Source organism: Pungitius pungitius, unplaced genomic scaffold (assembly GCF_949316345.1).
Source record: "Pungitius pungitius unplaced genomic scaffold, fPunPun2.1 scaffold_28, whole genome shotgun sequence".
In the NCBI taxonomy this organism is placed as follows: domain Eukaryota; kingdom Metazoa; phylum Chordata; class Actinopteri; order Perciformes; family Gasterosteidae; genus Pungitius; species Pungitius pungitius.
Window position 1 is genome coordinate 1 of NW_026909895.1, and position 21,226 is coordinate 21,226.

Here is a 21,226-nt window from a genome sequence, read left to right on the forward strand (position 1 = left end):
CAGCTTACGGCCATACCTCTCTGGTTCCGCCCGATCTCGTCTGATCTCGGAAGCTAAGCAGAGCAGGGCCTGGTTAGTACCTGGATGGAAGACCGCCTGGGAATCCCAGGTGCCGTTAAGCTTTTTCACTTCTCTCTCCGAAAGCCGCCGAGCGCCGCAGATTGTACACCTGTTTTAAACGTTGGATATGAAAGGAAATTAGACAATATTATCCAAAATGATTCCGTTTCATGATTGCTAAATTAGTGTTGGTCAACATTTACGATTGGCATACTGTTGTTTGTAATTTAGCCGTTGAAATACAGGTGCTAACCCAACATGTTAGAATTGCCAGTGAAGAAAAGTAAAGTTACCTTCAGGCTTTAGGAACCTCTCTTGCCAATGCTAAGAACTGCTTCAATTTTAGAAAAAGAAACTTCTGATTATCTTTGACACGTTTTAAAGGATTAGGAAAAAGATGAAAAGCAGCTTACGTCCATACCTCTCTGGTTCCGCCCGATCTCGTCTGATCTCGGAAGCTAAGCAGAGCAGGGCCTGGTTAGTACCTGGATGGAAGACCGCCTGGGAATCCCAGGTGCCGTAAGCTTTTTCACTTCTCTCTCTGAAAGCCGCCCAGCGCCGTAGATTGTACACCTACACAATTGTAAAAAAAAATTCACATTGTAGAAGAGATGCAATAGGAAGAAGATGAAAGGTGGCTTACGTCCATACCATCGTCAGGCCATTTGAGGTGGCGGGGACTGCAATGGCCATTCACCGATTGGCTGGGACTCCTGGGCGGGTCTTCTCTAGTCCATCCAATTTTCGGCATGGGATGTCACAGCCTTCTTTGCATACCCTTATTTAACCCACACAAAGATGCCAACGGCAGGCGTGTCATAATTCATTGACGCATTATAAAGGATTAGGAAAAAGATAAAAAGCAGCTTACGGCCATACCTCTCTGGTTCCGCCCGATCTCGTCTGATCTCGGAAGCTAAGCAGAGCAGGGCCTGGTTAGTACCTGGATGGAAGACCGCCTGGGAATCCCAGGTGCCGTAAGCTTTTTCACTTCTCTCTCCGAAAGCCGCCGAGCGCCGCAGATTGTACACCTGTTTTAACGTTGGATATGAAAGGAAATTAGACAATATTATCCAAAATGATTCCGTTTCATGATTGCTAAATTAGTGTTGGTCAACATTTACGATTGGCATACTGTTGTTTGTAATTTAGCCGTTGAAATACAGGTGCTAACCCAACATGTTAGAATTGCCAGTGAAGAAAAGTAAAGTTACCTTCAGGCTTTAGGAACCTCTCTTGCCAATGCTAAGAACTGCTTCAATTTTAGAAAAAGAAACTTCTGATTATCTTTGACACGTTTTAAAGGATTAGGAAAAAGATGAAAAGCAGCTTACGTCCATACCTCTCTGGTTCCGCCCGATCTCGTCTGATCTCGGAAGCTAAGCAGAGCAGGGCCTGGTTAGTACCTGGATGGAAGACCGCCTGGGAATCCCAGGTGCCGTAAGCTTTTTCACTTCTCTCTCTGAAAGCCGCCCAGCGCCGTAGATTGTACACCTACACAATTGTAAAAAAAAATTCACATTGTAGAAGAGATGCAATAGGAAGAAGATGAAAGGTGGCTTACGTCCATACCATCGTCAGGCCATTTGAGGTGGCGGGGACTGCAATGGCCATTCACCGATTGGCTGGGACTCCTGGGCGGGTCTTCTCTAGTCCATCCAATTTTCGGCATGGGATGTCACAGCCTTCTTTGCATACCCTTATTTAACCCACACAAAGATGCCAACGGCAGGCGTGTCATAATTCATTGACGCATTATAAAGGATTAGGAAAAAGATAAAAAGCAGCTTACGGCCATACCTCTCTGGTTCCGCCCGATCTCGTCTGATCTCGGAAGCTAAGCAGAGCAGGGCCTGTTTAGTACCTGGATGGAAGACCGCCTGGGAATCCCAGGTGCCGTAAGCTTTTTCACTTCTCTCTCCGAAAGCCGCCGAGCGCCGCAGATTGTACACCTGTTTTAACGTTGGATATGAAAGGAAATTAGACAATATTATCCAAAATGATTCCGTTTCATGATTGCTAAATTAGTGTTGGTCAACATTTACGATTGGCATACTGTTGTTTGTAATTTAGCCGTTGAAATACAGGTGCTAACCCAACATGTTAGAATTGCCAGTGAAGAAAAGTAAAGTTACCTTCAGGCTTTAGGAACCTCTCTTGCCAATGCTAAGAACTGCTTCAATTTTAGAAAAAGAAACTTCTGATTATCTTTGACACGTTTTAAAGGATTAGGAAAAAGATGAAAAGCAGCTTACGTCCATACCTCTCTGGTTCCGCCCGATCTCGTCTGTTCTCGGAAGCTAAGCAGAGCAGGGCCTGGTTAGTACCTGGATGGAAGACCGCCTGGGAATCCCAGGTGCCGTAAGCTTTTTCACTTCTCTCACCGAAAGCCGCCGAGCGCCGCAGATTGTACACCTACAAATTACAAAAAGTATATCACATTGTTGAAGAGATGCATGTTTAGTGTTGTTTTAACGTTGGATATGAAAGGCAATTAGACAATATTATCCAAAATGATTCCGTTTCATGGTTGCTAAATTAGTGTTGATCAACATTTAACAATTGGCATACTTTTGTTTGTAATTTAGCCGTTGAAATACAGGTGCTAACCCAACATGTTAGAATTGCCAGTGAAGAAAAGTAAAGTTACCTTCAGGCTTTAGAAACCTCTCTTGCCAATCCTAAGAACTGCTTCAATTTTAGAAAAAGAAACTCTTCTGATTATCTTTGACGCATTATAAAGGATTAGGAAAAAGATAAAAAGCAGCTTACGGCCATACCTCTCTGGTTCCGCCCGATCTCGTCTGATCTCGGAAGCTAAGCAGAGCAGGGCCTGGTTAGTACCTGGATGGAAGACCGCCTGGGAATCCCAGGTGCCGTAAGCTTTTTCACTTCTCTCTCCGAAAGCCGCCGAGCGCCGCAGATTGTACACCTGTTTTAACGTTGGATATGAAAGGAAATTAGACAATATTATCCAAAATGATTCCGTTTCATGATTGCTAAATTAGTGTTGGTCAACATTTACGATTGGCATACTGTTGTTTGTAATTTAGCCGTTGAAATACAGGTGCTAACCCAACATGTTAGAATTGCCAGTGAAGAAAAGTAAAGTTACCTTCAGGCTTTAGGAACCTCTCTTGCCAATGCTAAGAACTGCTTCAATTTTAGAAAAAGAAACTTCTGATTATCTTTGACACGTTTTAAAGGATTAGGAAAAAGATGAAAAGCAGCTTACGTCCATACCTCTCTGGTTCCGCCCGATCTCGTCTGATCTCGGAAGCTAAGCAGAGCAGGGCCTGGTTAGTACCTGGATGGAAGACCGCCTGGGAATCCCAGGTGCCGTAAGCTTTTTCACTTCTCTCTCTGAAAGCCGCCCAGCGCCGTAGATTGTACACCTACACAATTGTAAAAAAAAATTCACATTGTAGAAGAGATGCAATAGGAAGAAGATGAAAGGTGGCTTACGTCCATACCATCGTCAGGCCATTTGAGGTGGCGGGGACTGCAATGGCCATTCACCGATTGGCTGGGACTCCTGGGCGGGTCTTCTCTAGTCCATCCAATTTTCGGCATGGGATGTCACAGCCTTCTTTGCATACCCTTATTTAACCCACACAAAGATGCCAACGGCAGGCGTGTCATAATTCATTGACGCATTATAAAGGATTAGGAAAAAGATAAAAAGCAGCTTACGGCCATACCTCTCTGGTTCCGCCCGATCTCGTCTGATCTCGGAAGCTAAGCAGAGCAGGGCCTGGTTAGTACCTGGATGGAAGACCGCCTGGGAATCCCAGGTGCCGTAAGCTTTTTCACTTCTCTCTCCGAAAGCCGCCGAGCGCCGCAGATTGTACACCTGTTTTAACGTTGGATATGAAAGGAAATTAGACAATATTATCCAAAATGATTCCGTTTCATGATTGCTAAATTAGTGTTGGTCAACATTTACGATTGGCATACTGTTGTTTGTAATTTAGCCGTTGAAATACAGGTGCTAACCCAACATGTTAGAATTGCCAGTGAAGAAAAGTAAAGTTACCTTCAGGCTTTAGGAACCTCTCTTGCCAATGCTAAGAACTGCTTCAATTTTAGAAAAAGAAACTTCTGATTATCTTTGACACGTTTTAAAGGATTAGGAAAAAGATGAAAAGCAGCTTACGTCCATACCTCTCTGGTTCCGCCCGATCTCGTCTGATCTCGGAAGCTAAGCAGAGCAGGGCCTGGTTAGTACCTGGATGGAAGACCGCCTGGGAATCCCAGGTGCCGTAAGCTTTTTCACTTCTCTCTCTGAAAGCCGCCCAGCGCCGTAGATTGTACACCTACACAATTGTAAAAAAAAATTCACATTGTAGAAGAGATGCAATAGGAAGAAGATGAAAGGTGGCTTACGTCCATACCATCGTCAGGCCATTTGAGGTGGCGGGGACTGCAATGGCCATTCACCGATTGGCTGGGACTCCTGGGCGGGTCTTCTCTAGTCCATCCAATTTTCGGCATGGGATGTCACAGCCTTCTTTGCATACCCTTATTTAACCCACACAAAGATGCCAACGGCAGGCGTGTCATAATTCATTGACGCATTATAAAGGATTAGGAAAAAGATAAAAAGCAGCTTACGGCCATACCTCTCTGGTTCCGCCCGATCTCGTCTGATCTCGGAAGCTAAGCAGAGCAGGGCCTGGTTAGTACCTGGATGGAAGACCGCCTGGGAATCCCAGGTGCCGTAAGCTTTTTCACTTCTCTCTCCGAAAGCCGCCGAGCGCCGCAGATTGTACACCTGTTTTAACGTTGGATATGAAAGGAAATTAGACAATATTATCCAAAATGATTCCGTTTCATGATTGCTAAATTAGTGTTGGTCAACATTTACGATTGGCATACTGTTGTTTGTAATTTAGCCGTTGAAATACAGGTGCTAACCCAACATGTTAGAATTGCCAGTGAAGAAAAGTAAAGTTACCTTCAGGCTTTAGGAACCTCTCTTGCCAATGCTAAGAACTGCTTCAATTTTAGAAAAAGAAACTTCTGATTATCTTTGACACGTTTTAAAGGATTAGGAAAAAGATGAAAAGCAGCTTACGTCCATACCTCTCTGGTTCCGCCCGATCTCGTCTGTTCTCGGAAGCTAAGCAGAGCAGGGCCTGGTTAGTACCTGGATGGAAGACCGCCTGGGAATCCCAGGTGCCGTAAGCTTTTTCACTTCTCTCACCGAAAGCCGCCGAGCGCCGCAGATTGTACACCTACAAATTACAAAAAGTATATCACATTGTTGAAGAGATGCATGTTTAGTGTTGTTTTAACGTTGGATATGAAAGGCAATTAGACAATATTATCCAAAATGATTCCGTTTCATGGTTGCTAAATTAGTGTTGATCAACATTTAACAATTGGCATACTTTTGTTTGTAATTTAGCCGTTGAAATACAGGTGCTAACCCAACATGTTAGAATTGCCAGTGAAGAAAAGTAAAGTTACCTTCAGGCTTTAGAAACCTCTCTTGCCAATCCTAAGAACTGCTTCAATTTTAGAAAAAGAAACTCTTCTGATTATCTTTGACGCATTATAAAGGATTAGGAAAAAGATAAAAAGCAGCTTACGGCCATACCTCTCTGGTTCCGCCCGATCTCGTCTGATCTCGGAAGCTAAGCAGAGCAGGGCCTGGTTAGTACCTGGATGGAAGACCGCCTGGGAATCCCAGGTGCCGTAAGCTTTTTCACTTCTCTCTCCGAAAGCCGCCGAGCGCCGCAGATTGTACACCTGTTTTAACGTTGGATATGAAAGGAAATTAGACAATATTATCCAAAATGATTCCGTTTCATGATTGCTAAATTAGTGTTGGTCAACATTTACGATTGGCATACTGTTGTTTGTAATTTAGCCGTTGAAATACAGGTGCTAACCCAACATGTTAGAATTGCCAGTGAAGAAAAGTAAAGTTACCTTCAGGCTTTAGGAACCTCTCTTGCCAATGCTAAGAACTGCTTCAATTTTAGAAAAAGAAACTTCTGATTATCTTTGACACGTTTTAAAGGATTAGGAAAAAGATGAAAAGCAGCTTACGTCCATACCTCTCTGGTTCCGCCCGATCTCGTCTGATCTCGGAAGCTAAGCAGAGCAGGGCCTGGTTAGTACCTGGATGGAAGACCGCCTGGGAATCCCAGGTGCCGTAAGCTTTTTCACTTCTCTCTCTGAAAGCCGCCCAGCGCCGTAGATTGTACACCTACACAATTGTAAAAAAAAATTCACATTGTAGAAGAGATGCAATAGGAAGAAGATGAAAGGTGGCTTACGTCCATACCATCGTCAGGCCATTTGAGGTGGCGGGGACTGCAATGGCCATTCACCGATTGGCTGGGACTCCTGGGCGGGTCTTCTCTAGTCCATCCAATTTTCGGCATGGGATGTCACAGCCTTCTTTGCATACCCTTATTTAACCCACACAAAGATGCCAACGGCAGGCGTGTCATAATTCATTGACGCATTATAAAGGATTAGGAAAAAGATAAAAAGCAGCTTACGGCCATACCTCTCTGGTTCCGCCCGATCTCGTCTGATCTCGGAAGCTAAGCAGAGCAGGGCCTGGTTAGTACCTGGATGGAAGACCGCCTGGGAATCCCAGGTGCCGTAAGCTTTTTCACTTCTCTCTCCGAAAGCCGCCGAGCGCCGCAGATTGTACACCTGTTTTAACGTTGGATATGAAAGGAAATTAGACAATATTATCCAAAATGATTCCGTTTCATGATTGCTAAATTAGTGTTGGTCAACATTTACGATTGGCATACTGTTGTTTGTAATTTAGCCGTTGAAATACAGGTGCTAACCCAACATGTTAGAATTGCCAGTGAAGAAAAGTAAAGTTACCTTCAGGCTTTAGGAACCTCTCTTGCCAATGCTAAGAACTGCTTCAATTTTAGAAAAAGAAACTTCTGATTATCTTTGACACGTTTTAAAGGATTAGGAAAAAGATGAAAAGCAGCTTACGTCCATACCTCTCTGGTTCCGCCCGATCTCGTCTGATCTCGGAAGCTAAGCAGAGCAGGGCCTGGTTAGTACCTGGATGGAAGACCGCCTGGGAATCCCAGGTGCCGTAAGCTTTTTCACTTCTCTCTCTGAAAGCCGCCCAGCGCCGTAGATTGTACACCTACACAATTGTAAAAAAAAATTCACATTGTAGAAGAGATGCAATAGGAAGAAGATGAAAGGTGGCTTACGTCCATACCATCGTCAGGCCATTTGAGGTGGCGGGGACTGCAATGGCCATTCACCGATTGGCTGGGACTCCTGGGCGGGTCTTCTCTAGTCCATCCAATTTTCGGCATGGGATGTCACAGCCTTCTTTGCATACCCTTATTTAACCCACACAAAGATGCCAACGGCAGGCGTGTCATAATTCATTGACGCATTATAAAGGATTAGGAAAAAGATAAAAAGCAGCTTACGGCCATACCTCTCTGGTTCCGCCCGATCTCGTCTGATCTCGGAAGCTAAGCAGAGCAGGGCCTGTTTAGTACCTGGATGGAAGACCGCCTGGGAATCCCAGGTGCCGTAAGCTTTTTCACTTCTCTCTCCGAAAGCCGCCGAGCGCCGCAGATTGTACACCTGTTTTAACGTTGGATATGAAAGGAAATTAGACAATATTATCCAAAATGATTCCGTTTCATGATTGCTAAATTAGTGTTGGTCAACATTTACGATTGGCATACTGTTGTTTGTAATTTAGCCGTTGAAATACAGGTGCTAACCCAACATGTTAGAATTGCCAGTGAAGAAAAGTAAAGTTACCTTCAGGCTTTAGGAACCTCTCTTGCCAATGCTAAGAACTGCTTCAATTTTAGAAAAAGAAACTTCTGATTATCTTTGACACGTTTTAAAGGATTAGGAAAAAGATGAAAAGCAGCTTACGTCCATACCTCTCTGGTTCCGCCCGATCTCGTCTGTTCTCGGAAGCTAAGCAGAGCAGGGCCTGGTTAGTACCTGGATGGAAGACCGCCTGGGAATCCCAGGTGCCGTAAGCTTTTTCACTTCTCTCACCGAAAGCCGCCGAGCGCCGCAGATTGTACACCTACAAATTACAAAAAGTATATCACATTGTTGAAGAGATGCATGTTTAGTGTTGTTTTAACGTTGGATATGAAAGGCAATTAGACAATATTATCCAAAATGATTCCGTTTCATGGTTGCTAAATTAGTGTTGATCAACATTTAACAATTGGCATACTTTTGTTTGTAATTTAGCCGTTGAAATACAGGTGCTAACCCAACATGTTAGAATTGCCAGTGAAGAAAAGTAAAGTTACCTTCAGGCTTTAGAAACCTCTCTTGCCAATCCTAAGAACTGCTTCAATTTTAGAAAAAGAAACTCTTCTGATTATCTTTGACGCATTATAAAGGATTAGGAAAAAGATAAAAAGCAGCTTACGGCCATACCTCTCTGGTTCCGCCCGATCTCGTCTGATCTCGGAAGCTAAGCAGAGCAGGGCCTGGTTAGTACCTGGATGGAAGACCGCCTGGGAATCCCAGGTGCCGTAAGCTTTTTCACTTCTCTCTCCGAAAGCCGCCGAGCGCCGCAGATTGTACACCTGTTTTAACGTTGGATATGAAAGGAAATTAGACAATATTATCCAAAATGATTCCGTTTCATGATTGCTAAATTAGTGTTGGTCAACATTTACGATTGGCATACTGTTGTTTGTAATTTAGCCGTTGAAATACAGGTGCTAACCCAACATGTTAGAATTGCCAGTGAAGAAAAGTAAAGTTACCTTCAGGCTTTAGGAACCTCTCTTGCCAATGCTAAGAACTGCTTCAATTTTAGAAAAAGAAACTTCTGATTATCTTTGACACGTTTTAAAGGATTAGGAAAAAGATGAAAAGCAGCTTACGTCCATACCTCTCTGGTTCCGCCCGATCTCGTCTGATCTCGGAAGCTAAGCAGAGCAGGGCCTGGTTAGTACCTGGATGGAAGACCGCCTGGGAATCCCAGGTGCCGTAAGCTTTTTCACTTCTCTCTCTGAAAGCCGCCCAGCGCCGTAGATTGTACACCTACACAATTGTAAAAAAAAATTCACATTGTAGAAGAGATGCAATAGGAAGAAGATGAAAGGTGGCTTACGTCCATACCATCGTCAGGCCATTTGAGGTGGCGGGGACTGCAATGGCCATTCACCGATTGGCTGGGACTCCTGGGCGGGTCTTCTCTAGTCCATCCAATTTTCGGCATGGGATGTCACAGCCTTCTTTGCATACCCTTATTTAACCCACACAAAGATGCCAACGGCAGGCGTGTCATAATTCATTGACGCATTATAAAGGATTAGGAAAAAGATAAAAAGCAGCTTACGGCCATACCTCTCTGGTTCCGCCCGATCTCGTCTGATCTCGGAAGCTAAGCAGAGCAGGGCCTGGTTAGTACCTGGATGGAAGACCGCCTGGGAATCCCAGGTGCCGTAAGCTTTTTCACTTCTCTCTCCGAAAGCCGCCGAGCGCCGCAGATTGTACACCTGTTTTAACGTTGGATATGAAAGGAAATTAGACAATATTATCCAAAATGATTCCGTTTCATGATTGCTAAATTAGTGTTGGTCAACATTTACGATTGGCATACTGTTGTTTGTAATTTAGCCGTTGAAATACAGGTGCTAACCCAACATGTTAGAATTGCCAGTGAAGAAAAGTAAAGTTACCTTCAGGCTTTAGGAACCTCTCTTGCCAATGCTAAGAACTGCTTCAATTTTAGAAAAAGAAACTTCTGATTATCTTTGACACGTTTTAAAGGATTAGGAAAAAGATGAAAAGCAGCTTACGTCCATACCTCTCTGGTTCCGCCCGATCTCGTCTGATCTCGGAAGCTAAGCAGAGCAGGGCCTGGTTAGTACCTGGATGGAAGACCGCCTGGGAATCCCAGGTGCCGTAAGCTTTTTCACTTCTCTCTCTGAAAGCCGCCCAGCGCCGTAGATTGTACACCTACACAATTGTAAAAAAAAATTCACATTGTAGAAGAGATGCAATAGGAAGAAGATGAAAGGTGGCTTACGTCCATACCATCGTCAGGCCATTTGAGGTGGCGGGGACTGCAATGGCCATTCACCGATTGGCTGGGACTCCTGGGCGGGTCTTCTCTAGTCCATCCAATTTTCGGCATGGGATGTCACAGCCTTCTTTGCATACCCTTATTTAACCCACACAAAGATGCCAACGGCAGGCGTGTCATAATTCATTGACGCATTATAAAGGATTAGGAAAAAGATAAAAAGCAGCTTACGGCCATACCTCTCTGGTTCCGCCCGATCTCGTCTGATCTCGGAAGCTAAGCAGAGCAGGGCCTGGTTAGTACCTGGATGGAAGACCGCCTGGGAATCCCAGGTGCCGTAAGCTTTTTCACTTCTCTCTCCGAAAGCCGCCGAGCGCCGCAGATTGTACACCTGTTTTAACGTTGGATATGAAAGGAAATTAGACAATATTATCCAAAATGATTCCGTTTCATGATTGCTAAATTAGTGTTGGTCAACATTTACGATTGGCATACTGTTGTTTGTAATTTAGCCGTTGAAATACAGGTGCTAACCCAACATGTTAGAATTGCCAGTGAAGAAAAGTAAAGTTACCTTCAGGCTTTAGGAACCTCTCTTGCCAATGCTAAGAACTGCTTCAATTTTAGAAAAAGAAACTTCTGATTATCTTTGACACGTTTTAAAGGATTAGGAAAAAGATGAAAAGCAGCTTACGTCCATACCTCTCTGGTTCCGCCCGATCTCGTCTGTTCTCGGAAGCTAAGCAGAGCAGGGCCTGGTTAGTACCTGGATGGAAGACCGCCTGGGAATCCCAGGTGCCGTAAGCTTTTTCACTTCTCTCACCGAAAGCCGCCGAGCGCCGCAGATTGTACACCTACAAATTACAAAAAGTATATCACATTGTTGAAGAGATGCATGTTTAGTGTTGTTTTAACGTTGGATATGAAAGGCAATTAGACAATATTATCCAAAATGATTCCGTTTCATGGTTGCTAAATTAGTGTTGATCAACATTTAACAATTGGCATACTTTTGTTTGTAATTTAGCCGTTGAAATACAGGTGCTAACCCAACATGTTAGAATTGCCAGTGAAGAAAAGTAAAGTTACCTTCAGGCTTTAGAAACCTCTCTTGCCAATCCTAAGAACTGCTTCAATTTTAGAAAAAGAAACTCTTCTGATTATCTTTGACGCATTATAAAGGATTAGGAAAAAGATAAAAAGCAGCTTACGGCCATACCTCTCTGGTTCCGCCCGATCTCGTCTGATCTCGGAAGCTAAGCAGAGCAGGGCCTGGTTAGTACCTGGATGGAAGACCGCCTGGGAATCCCAGGTGCCGTAAGCTTTTTCACTTCTCTCTCCGAAAGCCGCCGAGCGCCGCAGATTGTACACCTGTTTTAACGTTGGATATGAAAGGAAATTAGACAATATTATCCAAAATGATTCCGTTTCATGATTGCTAAATTAGTGTTGGTCAACATTTACGATTGGCATACTGTTGTTTGTAATTTAGCCGTTGAAATACAGGTGCTAACCCAACATGTTAGAATTGCCAGTGAAGAAAAGTAAAGTTACCTTCAGGCTTTAGGAACCTCTCTTGCCAATGCTAAGAACTGCTTCAATTTTAGAAAAAGAAACTTCTGATTATCTTTGACACGTTTTAAAGGATTAGGAAAAAGATGAAAAGCAGCTTACGTCCATACCTCTCTGGTTCCGCCCGATCTCGTCTGATCTCGGAAGCTAAGCAGAGCAGGGCCTGGTTAGTACCTGGATGGAAGACCGCCTGGGAATCCCAGGTGCCGTAAGCTTTTTCACTTCTCTCTCTGAAAGCCGCCCAGCGCCGTAGATTGTACACCTACACAATTGTAAAAAAAAATTCACATTGTAGAAGAGATGCAATAGGAAGAAGATGAAAGGTGGCTTACGTCCATACCATCGTCAGGCCATTTGAGGTGGCGGGGACTGCAATGGCCATTCACCGATTGGCTGGGACTCCTGGGCGGGTCTTCTCTAGTCCATCCAATTTTCGGCATGGGATGTCACAGCCTTCTTTGCATACCCTTATTTAACCCACACAAAGATGCCAACGGCAGGCGTGTCATAATTCATTGACGCATTATAAAGGATTAGGAAAAAGATAAAAAGCAGCTTACGGCCATACCTCTCTGGTTCCGCCCGATCTCGTCTGATCTCGGAAGCTAAGCAGAGCAGGGCCTGGTTAGTACCTGGATGGAAGACCGCCTGGGAATCCCAGGTGCCGTAAGCTTTTTCACTTCTCTCTCCGAAAGCCGCCGAGCGCCGCAGATTGTACACCTGTTTTAACGTTGGATATGAAAGGAAATTAGACAATATTATCCAAAATGATTCCGTTTCATGATTGCTAAATTAGTGTTGGTCAACATTTACGATTGGCATACTGTTGTTTGTAATTTAGCCGTTGAAATACAGGTGCTAACCCAACATGTTAGAATTGCCAGTGAAGAAAAGTAAAGTTACCTTCAGGCTTTAGGAACCTCTCTTGCCAATGCTAAGAACTGCTTCAATTTTAGAAAAAGAAACTTCTGATTATCTTTGACACGTTTTAAAGGATTAGGAAAAAGATGAAAAGCAGCTTACGTCCATACCTCTCTGGTTCCGCCCGATCTCGTCTGTTCTCGGAAGCTAAGCAGAGCAGGGCCTGGTTAGTACCTGGATGGAAGACCGCCTGGGAATCCCAGGTGCCGTAAGCTTTTTCACTTCTCTCACCGAAAGCCGCCGAGCGCCGCAGATTGTACACCTACAAATTACAAAAAGTATATCACATTGTTGAAGAGATGCATGTTTAGTGTTGTTTTAACGTTGGATATGAAAGGCAATTAGACAATATTATCCAAAATGATTCCGTTTCATGGTTGCTAAATTAGTGTTGATCAACATTTAACAATTGGCATACTTTTGTTTGTAATTTAGCCGTTGAAATACAGGTGCTAACCCAACATGTTAGAATTGCCAGTGAAGAAAAGTAAAGTTACCTTCAGGCTTTAGAAACCTCTCTTGCCAATCCTAAGAACTGCTTCAATTTTAGAAAAAGAAACTCTTCTGATTATCTTTGACGCATTATAAAGGATTAGGAAAAAGATAAAAAGCAGCTTACGGCCATACCTCTCTGGTTCCGCCCGATCTCGTCTGATCTCGGAAGCTAAGCAGAGCAGGGCCTGGTTAGTACCTGGATGGAAGACCGCCTGGGAATCCCAGGTGCCGTAAGCTTTTTCACTTCTCTCTGAAAGCTGCAGAGCGCAGCAGATTGTACACCTACAAATTACAAAAAGTATATCACATTGTTGAAGAGATGCATGTTTAGTGTTGTTTTAACGTTGGATATGAAAGGAAATTAGACAATATTATCCAAAATGATTCCGTTTCATGATTGCTAAATTGGTGTTGATCAACATTTTACGATTGGCATACTATTGTTTGTAATTTAGCCGTTGAAATACAGGTGCTAACCAAACATGTTAGATTTACCAGTGAAGAAAAGTAAAGTTACCTTCAGGTTTTAGGAACCTCTCTTGCCAATGCTAAGAACTGCTTCAATTTTAGAAAAAGAAACTTCTGATTATCTTTGACACGTTTTAAAGGATTAGGAAAAAGATAAAAAGCAGCTTACAGCCATACCTCTCTGGTTCCGCCCGATCTCGTCTGATCTCGGAAGCTAAGCAGAGCGGGGCCTGGTTAGTACCTGGATGGAAGACCGCCTGGGAATCCCAGGTGCCGTAAGCTTTTTCACTTCTCTCACCGAAAGCCGCCGAGCGCCGCAGATTGTACACCTACAAATTACAAAAAGTATATCACATTGTTGAAGAGATGCATGTTTAGTGTTGTTTTAACGTTGGATATGAAAGGCAATTAGACAATATTATCCAAAATGATTCCGTTTCATGGTTGCTAAATTAGTGTTGATCAACATTTAACAATTGGCATACTTTTGTTTGTAATTTAGCCGTTGAAATACAGGTGCTAACCCAACATGTTAGAATTGCCAGTGAAGAAAAGTAAAGTTACCTTCAGGTTTTAGAAACCTCTCTTGCCAATGCTAAGAACTGCTTCAATTTTAGAAAAAGAAACTTCTGATTATCTTTGACACGTTTTAAAGGATTAGGAAAAAGATGAAAAGCAGCTTACGGCCATACCTCTCTGGTTCCGCCCGATCTCGTCTGATCTCGGAAGCTAAGCAGAGCAGGGCCTGGTTAGTACCTGGATGGAAGACCGCCTGGGAATCCCAGGTGCCGTAAGCTTTTTCACTTCTCTCTCTGAAAGCCGCCCAGCGCCGTAGATTGTACACCTACACAATTGTAAAAAAAAATTCACATTGTAGAAGAGATGCAATAGGAAGAAGATGAAAGGTGGCTTACGTCCATACCATCGTCAGGCCATTTGAGGTGGCGGGGACTGCAATGGCCATTCACCGATTGGCTGGGACTCCTGGGCGGGTCTTCTCTAGTCCATCCAATTTTCGGCATGGGATGTCACAGCCTTCTTTGCATACCCTTATTTAACCCACACAAAGATGCCAACGGCAGGCGTGTCATAATTCATTGACGCATTATAAAGGATTAGGAAAAAGATAAAAAGCAGCTTACGGCCATACCTCTCTGGTTCCGCCCGATCTCGTCTGATCTCGGAAGCTAAGCAGAGCAGGGCCTGGTTAGTACCTGGATGGAAGACCGCCTGGGAATCCCAGGTGCCGTAAGCTTTTTCACTTCTCTCTCCGAAAGCCGCCGAGCGCCGCAGATTGTACACCTGTTTTAACGTTGGATATGAAAGGAAATTAGACAATATTATCCAAAATGATTCCGTTTCATGATTGCTAAATTAGTGTTGGTCAACATTTACGATTGGCATACTGTTGTTTGTAATTTAGCCGTTGAAATACAGGTGCTAACCCAACATGTTAGAATTGCCAGTGAAGAAAAGTAAAGTTACCTTCAGGCTTTAGGAACCTCTCTTGCCAATGCTAAGAACTGCTTCAATTTTAGAAAAAGAAACTTCTGATTATCTTTGACACGTTTTAAAGGATTAGGAAAAAGATGAAAAGCAGCTTACGTCCATACCTCTCTGGTTCCGCCCGATCTCGTCTGTTCTCGGAAGCTAAGCAGAGCAGGGCCTGGTTAGTACCTGGATGGAAGACCGCCTGGGAATCCCAGGTGCCGTAAGCTTTTTCACTTCTCTCACCGAAAGCCGCCGAGCGCCGCAGATTGTACACCTACAAATTACAAAAAGTATATCACATTGTTGAAGAGATGCATGTTTAGTGTTGTTTTAACGTTGGATATGAAAGGCAATTAGACAATATTATCCAAAATGATTCCGTTTCATGGTTGCTAAATTAGTGTTGATCAACATTTAACAATTGGCATACTTTTGTTTGTAATTTAGCCGTTGAAATACAGGTGCTAACCCAACATGTTAGAATTGCCAGTGAAGAAAAGTAAAGTTACCTTCAGGCTTTAGAAACCTCTCTTGCCAATCCTAAGAACTGCTTCAATTTTAGAAAAAGAAACTCTTCTGATTATCTTTGACGCATTATAAAGGATTAGGAAAAAGATGAAAAGCAGCTTACGTCCATACCTCTCTGGTTCCGCCCGATCTCGTCTGATCTCGGAAGCTAAGCAGAGCAGGGCCTGGTTAGTACCTGGATGGAAGACCGCCTGGGAATCCCAGGTGCCGTAAGCTTTTTCACTTCTCTCTCTGAAAGCCGCCCAGCGCCGTAGATTGTACACCTACACAATTGTAAAAAAAAATTCACATTGTAGAAGAGATGCAATAGGAAGAAGATGAAAGGTGGCTTACGTCCATACCATCGTCAGGCCATTTGAGGTGGCGGGGACTGCAATGGCCATTCACCGATTGGCTGGGACTCCTGGGCGGGTCTTCTCTAGTCCATCCAATTTTCGGCATGGGATGTCACAGCCTTCTTTGCATACCCTTATTTAACCCACACAAAGATGCCAACGGCAGGCGTGTCATAATTCATTGACGCATTATAAAGGATTAGGAAAAAGATAAAAAGCAGCTTACGGCCATACCTCTCTGGTTCCGCCCGATCTCGTCTGATCTCGGAAGCTAAGCAGAGCAGGGCCTGTTTAGTACCTGGATGGAAGACCGCCTGGGAATCCCAGGTGCCGTAAGCTTTTTCACTTCTCTCTCCGAAAGCCGCCGAGCGCCGCAGATTGTACACCTGTTTTAACGTTGGATATGAAAGGAAATTAGACAATATTATCCAAAATGATTCCGTTTCATGATTGCTAAATTAGTGTTGGTCAACATTTACGATTGGCATACTGTTGTTTGTAATTTAGCCGTTGAAATACAGGTGCTAACCCAACATGTTAGAATTGCCAGTGAAGAAAAGTAAAGTTACCTTCAGGCTTTAGGAACCTCTCTTGCCAATGCTAAGAACTGCTTCAATTTTAGAAAAAGAAACTTCTGATTATCTTTGACACGTTTTAAAGGATTAGGAAAAAGATGAAAAGCAGCTTACGTCCATACCTCTCTGGTTCCGCCCGATCTCGTCTGTTCTCGGAAGCTAAGCAGAGCAGGGCCTGGTTAGTACCTGGATGGAAGACCGCCTGGGAATCCCAGGTGCCGTAAGCTTTTTCACTTCTCTCACCGAAAGCCGCCGAGCGCCGCAGATTGTACACCTACAAATTACAAAAAGTATATCACATTGTTGAAGAGATGCATGTTTAGTGTTGTTTTAACGTTGGATATGAAAGGCAATTAGACAATATTATCCAAAATGATTCCGTTTCATGGTTGCTAAATTAGTGTTGATCAACATTTAACAATTGGCATACTTTTGTTTGTAATTTAGCCGTTGAAATACAGGTGCTAACCCAACATGTTAGAATTGCCAGTGAAGAAAAGTAAAGTTACCTTCAGGCTTTAGAAACCTCTCTTGCCAATCCTAAGAACTGCTTCAATTTTAGAAAAAGAAACTCTTCTGATTATCTTTGACGCATTATAAAGGATTAGGAAAAAGATAAAAAGCAGCTTACGGCCATACCTCTCTGGTTCCGCCCGATCTCGTCTGATCTCGGAAGCTAAGCAGAGCAGGGCCTGGTTAGTACCTGGATGGAAGACCGCCTGGGAATCCCAGGTGCCGTAAGCTTTTTCACTTCTCTCTCCGAAAGCCGCCGAGCGCCGCAGATTGTACACCTGTTTTAACGTTGGATATGAAAGGAAATTAGACAATATTATCCAAAATGATTCCGTTTCATGATTGCTAAATTAGTGTTGGTCAACATTTACGATTGGCATACTGTTGTTTGTAATTTAGCCGTTGAAATACAGGTGCTAACCCAACATGTTAGAATTGCCAGTGAAGAAAAGTAAAGTTACCTTCAGGCTTTAGGAACCTCTCTTGCCAATGCTAAGAACTGCTTCAATTTTAGAAAAAGAAACTTCTGATTATCTTTGACACGTTTTAAAGGATTAGGAAAAAGATGAAAAGCAGCTTACGTCCATACCTCTCTGGTTCCGCCCGATCTCGTCTGATCTCGGAAGCTAAGCAGAGCAGGGCCTGGTTAGTACCTGGATGGAAGACCGCCTGGGAATCCCAGGTGCCGTAAGCTTTTTCACTTCTCTCTCTGAAAGCCGCCCAGCGCCGTAGATTGTACACCTACACAATTGTAAAAAAAAATTCACATTGTAGAAGAGATGCAATAGGAAGAAGATGAAAGGTGGCTTACGTCCATACCATCGTCAGGCCATTTGAGGTGGCGGGGACTGCAATGGCCATTCACCGATTGGCTGGGACTCCTGGGCGGGTCTTCTCTAGTCCATCCAATTTTCGGCATGGGATGTCACAGCCTTCTTTGCATACCCTTATTTAACCCACACAAAGATGCCAACGGCAGGCGTGTCATAATTCATTGACGCATTATAAAGGATTAGGAAAAAGATAAAAAGCAGCTTACGGCCATACCTCTCTGGTTCCGCCCGATCTCGTCTGATCTCGGAAGCTAAGCAGAGCAGGGCCTGGTTAGTACCTGGATGGAAGACCGCCTGGGAATCCCAGGTGCCGTAAGCTTTTTCACTTCTCTCTCCGAAAGCCGCCGAGCGCCGCAGATTGTACACCTGTTTTAACGTTGGATATGAAAGGAAATTAGACAATATTATCCAAAATGATTCCGTTTCATGATTGCTAAATTAGTGTTGGTCAACATTTACGATTGGCATACTGTTGTTTGTAATTTAGCCGTTGAAATACAGGTGCTAACCCAACATGTTAGAATTGCCAGTGAAGAAAAGTAAAGTTACCTTCAGGCTTTAGGAACCTCTCTTGCCAATGCTAAGAACTGCTTCAATTTTAGAAAAAGAAACTTCTGATTATCTTTGACACGTTTTAAAGGATTAGGAAAAAGATGAAAAGCAGCTTACGTCCATACCTCTCTGGTTCCGCCCGATCTCGTCTGATCTCGGAAGCTAAGCAGAGCAGGGCCTGGTTAGTACCTGGATGGAAGACCGCCTGGGAATCCCAGGTGCCGTAAGCTTTTTCACTTCTCTCTCTGAAAGCCGCCCAGCGCCGTAGATTGTACACCTACACAATTGTAAAAAAAAATTCACATTGTAGAAGAGATGCAATAGGAAGAAGATGAAAGGTGGCTTACGTCCATACCATCGTCAGGCCATTTGAGGTGGCGGGGACTGCAATGGCCATTCACCGATTGGCTGGGACTCCTGGGCGGGTCTTCTCTAGTCCATCCAATTTTCGGCATGGGATGTCACAGCCTTCTTTGCATACCCTTATTTAACCCACACAAAGATGCCAACGGCAGGCGTGTCATAATTCATTGACGCATTATAAAGGATTAGGAAAAAGATAAAAAGCAGCTTACGGCCATACCTCTCTGGTTCCGCCCGATCTCGTCTGATCTCGGAAGCTAAGCAGAGCAGGGCCTGGTTAGTACCTGGATGGAAGACCGCCTGGGAATCCCAGGTGCCGTAAGCTTTTTCACTTCTCTCTCCGAAAGCCGCCGAGCGCCGCAGATTGTACACCTGTTTTAACGTTGGATATGAAAGGAAATTAGACAATATTATCCAAAATGATTCCGTTTCATGATTGCTAAATTAGTGTTGGTCAACATTTACGATTGGCATACTGTTGTTTGTAATTTAGCCGTTGAAATACAGGTGCTAACCCAACATGTTAGAATTGCCAGTGAAGAAAAGTAAAGTTACCTTCAGGCTTTAGGAACCTCTCTTGCCAATGCTAAGAACTGCTTCAATTTTAGAAAAAGAAACTTCTGATTATCTTTGACACGTTTTAAAGGATTAGGAAAAAGATGAAAAGCAGCTTACGTCCATACCTCTCTGGTTCCGCCCGATCTCGTCTGTTCTCGGAAGCTAAGCAGAGCAGGGCCTGGTTAGTACCTGGATGGAAGACCGCCTGGGAATCCCAGGTGCCGTAAGCTTTTTCACTTCTCTCACCGAAAGCCGCCGAGCGCCGCAGATTGTACACCTACAAATTACAAAAAGTATATCACATTGTTGAAGAGATGCATGTTTAGTGTTGTTTTAACGTTGGATATGAAAGGCAATTAGACAATATTATCCAAAATGATTCCGTTTCATGGTTGCTAAATTAGTGTTGATCAACATTTAACAATTGGCATACTTTTGTTTGTAATTTAGCCGTTGAAATACAGGTGCTAACCCAACATGTTAGAATTGCCAGTGAAGAAAAGTAAAGTTACCTTCAGGCTTTAGAAACCTCTCTTGCCAATCCTAAGAACTGCTTCAATTTTAGAAAAAGAAACTCTTCTGATTATCTTTGACGCATTATAAAGGATTAGGAAAAAGATAAAAAGCAGCTTACGGCCATACCTCTCTGGTTCCGCCCGATCTCGTCTGATCTCGGAAGCTAAGCAGAGCAGGGCCTGGTTAGTACCTGGATGGAAGACCGCCTGGGAATCCCAGGTGCCGTAAGCTTTTTCACTTCTCTCTCCGAAAGCCGCCGAGCGCCGCAGATTGTACACCTGTTTTAACGTTGGATATGAAAGGAAATTAGACAATATTATCCAAAATGATTCCGTTTCATGATTGCTAAATTAGTGTTGGTCAACATTTACGATTGGCATACTGTTGTTTGTAATTTAGCCGTTGAAATACAGGTGCTAACCCAACATGTTAGAATTGCCAGTGAAGAAAAGTAAAGTTACCTTCAGGCTTTAGGAACCTCTCTTGCCAATGCTAAGAACTGCTTCAATTTTAGAAAAAGAAACTTCTGATTATCTTTGACACGTTTTAAAGGATTAGGAAAAAGATGAAAAGCAGCTTACGTCCATACCTCTCTGGTTCCGCCCGATCTCGTCTGATCTCGGAAGCTAAGCAGAGCAGGGCCTGGTTAGTACCTGGATGGAAGACCGCCTGGGAATCCCAGGTGCCGTAAGCTTTTTCACTTCTCTCTCTGAAAGCCGCCCAGCGCCGTAGATTGTACACCTACACAATTGTAAAAAAAAATTCACATTGTAGAAGAGATGCAATAGGAAGAAGATGAAAGGTGGCTTACGTCCATACCATCGTCAGGCCATTTGAGGTGGCGGGGACTGCAATGGCCATTCACCGATTGGCTGGGACTCCTGGGCGGGTCTTCTCTAGTCCATCCAATTTTCGGCATGGGATGTCACAGCCTTCTTTGCATACCCTTATTTAACCCACACAAAGATGCCAACGGCAGGCGTGTCATAATTCATTGACGCATTATAAAGGATTAGGAAAAAGATAAAAAGCAGCTTACGGCCATACCTCTCTGGTTCCGCCCGATCTCGTCTGATCTCGGAAGCTAAGCAGAGCAGGGCCTGGTTAGTACCTGGATGGAAGACCGCCTGGGAATCCCAGGTGCCGTAAGCTTTTTCACTTCTCTCTCCGAAAGCCGCCGAGCGCCGCAGATTGTACACCTGTTTTAACGTTGGATATGAAAGGAAATTAGACAATATTATCCAAAATGATTCCGTTTCATGATTGCTAAATTAGTGTTGGTCAACATTTACGATTGGCATACTGTTGTTTGTAATTTAGCCGTTGAAATACAGGTGCTAACCCAACATGTTAGAATTGCCAGTGAAGAAAAGTAAAGTTACCTTCAGGCTTTAGGAACCTCTCTTGCCAATGCTAAGA

At 43.7% G+C, this 21,226-nt stretch overlaps 45 non-coding genes across 45 annotated transcripts; all 45 read left to right on the plus strand.

Annotated features, from left to right (window-relative positions):
* Positions 1-2: 2 nt before the first annotated feature.
* Positions 3-121, plus strand: LOC134122351 (5S ribosomal RNA). The gene has a single exon (XR_009953891.1). It is a non-coding gene; the product is annotated as a 5S ribosomal RNA (ribosomal RNA).
* A 346-nt stretch (positions 122-467) lies between these two features.
* On the plus strand, positions 468-586 carry LOC134121627 (5S ribosomal RNA). The gene has a single exon (XR_009953168.1). It is a non-coding gene; the product is annotated as a 5S ribosomal RNA (ribosomal RNA).
* Positions 587-925: 339 nt separating this feature from the next.
* On the plus strand, positions 926-1,044 carry LOC134122085 (5S ribosomal RNA). The gene has a single exon (XR_009953626.1). It is a non-coding gene; the product is annotated as a 5S ribosomal RNA (ribosomal RNA).
* Positions 1,045-1,388: 344 nt separating this feature from the next.
* On the plus strand, positions 1,389-1,507 carry LOC134121628 (5S ribosomal RNA). Its single transcript, XR_009953169.1, has one exon. It is a non-coding gene; the product is annotated as a 5S ribosomal RNA (ribosomal RNA).
* A 339-nt stretch (positions 1,508-1,846) lies between these two features.
* On the plus strand, positions 1,847-1,965 carry LOC134121509 (5S ribosomal RNA). The gene has a single exon (XR_009953050.1). It is a non-coding gene; the product is annotated as a 5S ribosomal RNA (ribosomal RNA).
* A 344-nt stretch (positions 1,966-2,309) lies between these two features.
* LOC134122096 (5S ribosomal RNA) lies at positions 2,310-2,428 on the plus strand. The gene has a single exon (XR_009953637.1). It is a non-coding gene; the product is annotated as a 5S ribosomal RNA (ribosomal RNA).
* A 398-nt stretch (positions 2,429-2,826) lies between these two features.
* Positions 2,827-2,945, plus strand: LOC134122196 (5S ribosomal RNA). Its single transcript, XR_009953737.1, has one exon. It is a non-coding gene; the product is annotated as a 5S ribosomal RNA (ribosomal RNA).
* Positions 2,946-3,289: 344 nt separating this feature from the next.
* On the plus strand, positions 3,290-3,408 carry LOC134121629 (5S ribosomal RNA). Its single transcript, XR_009953170.1, has one exon. It is a non-coding gene; the product is annotated as a 5S ribosomal RNA (ribosomal RNA).
* Positions 3,409-3,747: 339 nt separating this feature from the next.
* On the plus strand, positions 3,748-3,866 carry LOC134122308 (5S ribosomal RNA). Its single transcript, XR_009953848.1, has one exon. It is a non-coding gene; the product is annotated as a 5S ribosomal RNA (ribosomal RNA).
* A 344-nt stretch (positions 3,867-4,210) lies between these two features.
* LOC134121630 (5S ribosomal RNA) lies at positions 4,211-4,329 on the plus strand. The gene has a single exon (XR_009953171.1). It is a non-coding gene; the product is annotated as a 5S ribosomal RNA (ribosomal RNA).
* Positions 4,330-4,668: 339 nt separating this feature from the next.
* On the plus strand, positions 4,669-4,787 carry LOC134122419 (5S ribosomal RNA). The gene has a single exon (XR_009953954.1). It is a non-coding gene; the product is annotated as a 5S ribosomal RNA (ribosomal RNA).
* Positions 4,788-5,131: 344 nt separating this feature from the next.
* Positions 5,132-5,250, plus strand: LOC134122097 (5S ribosomal RNA). The gene has a single exon (XR_009953638.1). It is a non-coding gene; the product is annotated as a 5S ribosomal RNA (ribosomal RNA).
* Positions 5,251-5,648: 398 nt separating this feature from the next.
* LOC134122437 (5S ribosomal RNA) lies at positions 5,649-5,767 on the plus strand. The gene has a single exon (XR_009953965.1). It is a non-coding gene; the product is annotated as a 5S ribosomal RNA (ribosomal RNA).
* A 344-nt stretch (positions 5,768-6,111) lies between these two features.
* LOC134121631 (5S ribosomal RNA) lies at positions 6,112-6,230 on the plus strand. Its single transcript, XR_009953172.1, has one exon. It is a non-coding gene; the product is annotated as a 5S ribosomal RNA (ribosomal RNA).
* A 339-nt stretch (positions 6,231-6,569) lies between these two features.
* LOC134122448 (5S ribosomal RNA) lies at positions 6,570-6,688 on the plus strand. The gene has a single exon (XR_009953976.1). It is a non-coding gene; the product is annotated as a 5S ribosomal RNA (ribosomal RNA).
* A 344-nt stretch (positions 6,689-7,032) lies between these two features.
* Positions 7,033-7,151, plus strand: LOC134121632 (5S ribosomal RNA). The gene has a single exon (XR_009953173.1). It is a non-coding gene; the product is annotated as a 5S ribosomal RNA (ribosomal RNA).
* A 339-nt stretch (positions 7,152-7,490) lies between these two features.
* On the plus strand, positions 7,491-7,609 carry LOC134121510 (5S ribosomal RNA). Its single transcript, XR_009953051.1, has one exon. It is a non-coding gene; the product is annotated as a 5S ribosomal RNA (ribosomal RNA).
* Positions 7,610-7,953: 344 nt separating this feature from the next.
* Positions 7,954-8,072, plus strand: LOC134122098 (5S ribosomal RNA). Its single transcript, XR_009953639.1, has one exon. It is a non-coding gene; the product is annotated as a 5S ribosomal RNA (ribosomal RNA).
* A 398-nt stretch (positions 8,073-8,470) lies between these two features.
* LOC134122460 (5S ribosomal RNA) lies at positions 8,471-8,589 on the plus strand. Its single transcript, XR_009953987.1, has one exon. It is a non-coding gene; the product is annotated as a 5S ribosomal RNA (ribosomal RNA).
* Positions 8,590-8,933: 344 nt separating this feature from the next.
* LOC134121633 (5S ribosomal RNA) lies at positions 8,934-9,052 on the plus strand. Its single transcript, XR_009953174.1, has one exon. It is a non-coding gene; the product is annotated as a 5S ribosomal RNA (ribosomal RNA).
* Positions 9,053-9,391: 339 nt separating this feature from the next.
* LOC134122471 (5S ribosomal RNA) lies at positions 9,392-9,510 on the plus strand. Its single transcript, XR_009953998.1, has one exon. It is a non-coding gene; the product is annotated as a 5S ribosomal RNA (ribosomal RNA).
* A 344-nt stretch (positions 9,511-9,854) lies between these two features.
* On the plus strand, positions 9,855-9,973 carry LOC134121635 (5S ribosomal RNA). Its single transcript, XR_009953176.1, has one exon. It is a non-coding gene; the product is annotated as a 5S ribosomal RNA (ribosomal RNA).
* Positions 9,974-10,312: 339 nt separating this feature from the next.
* LOC134122482 (5S ribosomal RNA) lies at positions 10,313-10,431 on the plus strand. Its single transcript, XR_009954009.1, has one exon. It is a non-coding gene; the product is annotated as a 5S ribosomal RNA (ribosomal RNA).
* A 344-nt stretch (positions 10,432-10,775) lies between these two features.
* LOC134122099 (5S ribosomal RNA) lies at positions 10,776-10,894 on the plus strand. The gene has a single exon (XR_009953640.1). It is a non-coding gene; the product is annotated as a 5S ribosomal RNA (ribosomal RNA).
* Positions 10,895-11,292: 398 nt separating this feature from the next.
* Positions 11,293-11,411, plus strand: LOC134122494 (5S ribosomal RNA). Its single transcript, XR_009954021.1, has one exon. It is a non-coding gene; the product is annotated as a 5S ribosomal RNA (ribosomal RNA).
* Positions 11,412-11,755: 344 nt separating this feature from the next.
* Positions 11,756-11,874, plus strand: LOC134121636 (5S ribosomal RNA). Its single transcript, XR_009953177.1, has one exon. It is a non-coding gene; the product is annotated as a 5S ribosomal RNA (ribosomal RNA).
* A 339-nt stretch (positions 11,875-12,213) lies between these two features.
* Positions 12,214-12,332, plus strand: LOC134122506 (5S ribosomal RNA). The gene has a single exon (XR_009954032.1). It is a non-coding gene; the product is annotated as a 5S ribosomal RNA (ribosomal RNA).
* Positions 12,333-12,676: 344 nt separating this feature from the next.
* LOC134122100 (5S ribosomal RNA) lies at positions 12,677-12,795 on the plus strand. The gene has a single exon (XR_009953641.1). It is a non-coding gene; the product is annotated as a 5S ribosomal RNA (ribosomal RNA).
* A 398-nt stretch (positions 12,796-13,193) lies between these two features.
* LOC134122517 (5S ribosomal RNA) lies at positions 13,194-13,312 on the plus strand. Its single transcript, XR_009954043.1, has one exon. It is a non-coding gene; the product is annotated as a 5S ribosomal RNA (ribosomal RNA).
* Positions 13,313-13,706: 394 nt separating this feature from the next.
* On the plus strand, positions 13,707-13,825 carry LOC134121961 (5S ribosomal RNA). The gene has a single exon (XR_009953502.1). It is a non-coding gene; the product is annotated as a 5S ribosomal RNA (ribosomal RNA).
* A 396-nt stretch (positions 13,826-14,221) lies between these two features.
* Positions 14,222-14,340, plus strand: LOC134122528 (5S ribosomal RNA). The gene has a single exon (XR_009954054.1). It is a non-coding gene; the product is annotated as a 5S ribosomal RNA (ribosomal RNA).
* Positions 14,341-14,679: 339 nt separating this feature from the next.
* On the plus strand, positions 14,680-14,798 carry LOC134122539 (5S ribosomal RNA). Its single transcript, XR_009954065.1, has one exon. It is a non-coding gene; the product is annotated as a 5S ribosomal RNA (ribosomal RNA).
* A 344-nt stretch (positions 14,799-15,142) lies between these two features.
* On the plus strand, positions 15,143-15,261 carry LOC134122101 (5S ribosomal RNA). The gene has a single exon (XR_009953642.1). It is a non-coding gene; the product is annotated as a 5S ribosomal RNA (ribosomal RNA).
* A 398-nt stretch (positions 15,262-15,659) lies between these two features.
* On the plus strand, positions 15,660-15,778 carry LOC134121637 (5S ribosomal RNA). Its single transcript, XR_009953178.1, has one exon. It is a non-coding gene; the product is annotated as a 5S ribosomal RNA (ribosomal RNA).
* A 339-nt stretch (positions 15,779-16,117) lies between these two features.
* On the plus strand, positions 16,118-16,236 carry LOC134121511 (5S ribosomal RNA). Its single transcript, XR_009953052.1, has one exon. It is a non-coding gene; the product is annotated as a 5S ribosomal RNA (ribosomal RNA).
* Positions 16,237-16,580: 344 nt separating this feature from the next.
* LOC134122103 (5S ribosomal RNA) lies at positions 16,581-16,699 on the plus strand. Its single transcript, XR_009953644.1, has one exon. It is a non-coding gene; the product is annotated as a 5S ribosomal RNA (ribosomal RNA).
* Positions 16,700-17,097: 398 nt separating this feature from the next.
* LOC134122551 (5S ribosomal RNA) lies at positions 17,098-17,216 on the plus strand. The gene has a single exon (XR_009954076.1). It is a non-coding gene; the product is annotated as a 5S ribosomal RNA (ribosomal RNA).
* A 344-nt stretch (positions 17,217-17,560) lies between these two features.
* On the plus strand, positions 17,561-17,679 carry LOC134121638 (5S ribosomal RNA). Its single transcript, XR_009953179.1, has one exon. It is a non-coding gene; the product is annotated as a 5S ribosomal RNA (ribosomal RNA).
* A 339-nt stretch (positions 17,680-18,018) lies between these two features.
* Positions 18,019-18,137, plus strand: LOC134122562 (5S ribosomal RNA). The gene has a single exon (XR_009954087.1). It is a non-coding gene; the product is annotated as a 5S ribosomal RNA (ribosomal RNA).
* A 344-nt stretch (positions 18,138-18,481) lies between these two features.
* Positions 18,482-18,600, plus strand: LOC134121639 (5S ribosomal RNA). The gene has a single exon (XR_009953180.1). It is a non-coding gene; the product is annotated as a 5S ribosomal RNA (ribosomal RNA).
* Positions 18,601-18,939: 339 nt separating this feature from the next.
* On the plus strand, positions 18,940-19,058 carry LOC134122573 (5S ribosomal RNA). The gene has a single exon (XR_009954098.1). It is a non-coding gene; the product is annotated as a 5S ribosomal RNA (ribosomal RNA).
* Positions 19,059-19,402: 344 nt separating this feature from the next.
* LOC134122104 (5S ribosomal RNA) lies at positions 19,403-19,521 on the plus strand. Its single transcript, XR_009953645.1, has one exon. It is a non-coding gene; the product is annotated as a 5S ribosomal RNA (ribosomal RNA).
* Positions 19,522-19,919: 398 nt separating this feature from the next.
* Positions 19,920-20,038, plus strand: LOC134122585 (5S ribosomal RNA). Its single transcript, XR_009954109.1, has one exon. It is a non-coding gene; the product is annotated as a 5S ribosomal RNA (ribosomal RNA).
* Positions 20,039-20,382: 344 nt separating this feature from the next.
* LOC134121641 (5S ribosomal RNA) lies at positions 20,383-20,501 on the plus strand. The gene has a single exon (XR_009953182.1). It is a non-coding gene; the product is annotated as a 5S ribosomal RNA (ribosomal RNA).
* Positions 20,502-20,840: 339 nt separating this feature from the next.
* On the plus strand, positions 20,841-20,959 carry LOC134122596 (5S ribosomal RNA). The gene has a single exon (XR_009954120.1). It is a non-coding gene; the product is annotated as a 5S ribosomal RNA (ribosomal RNA).
* The last annotated feature ends 267 nt before the right edge of the window (positions 20,960-21,226 follow it).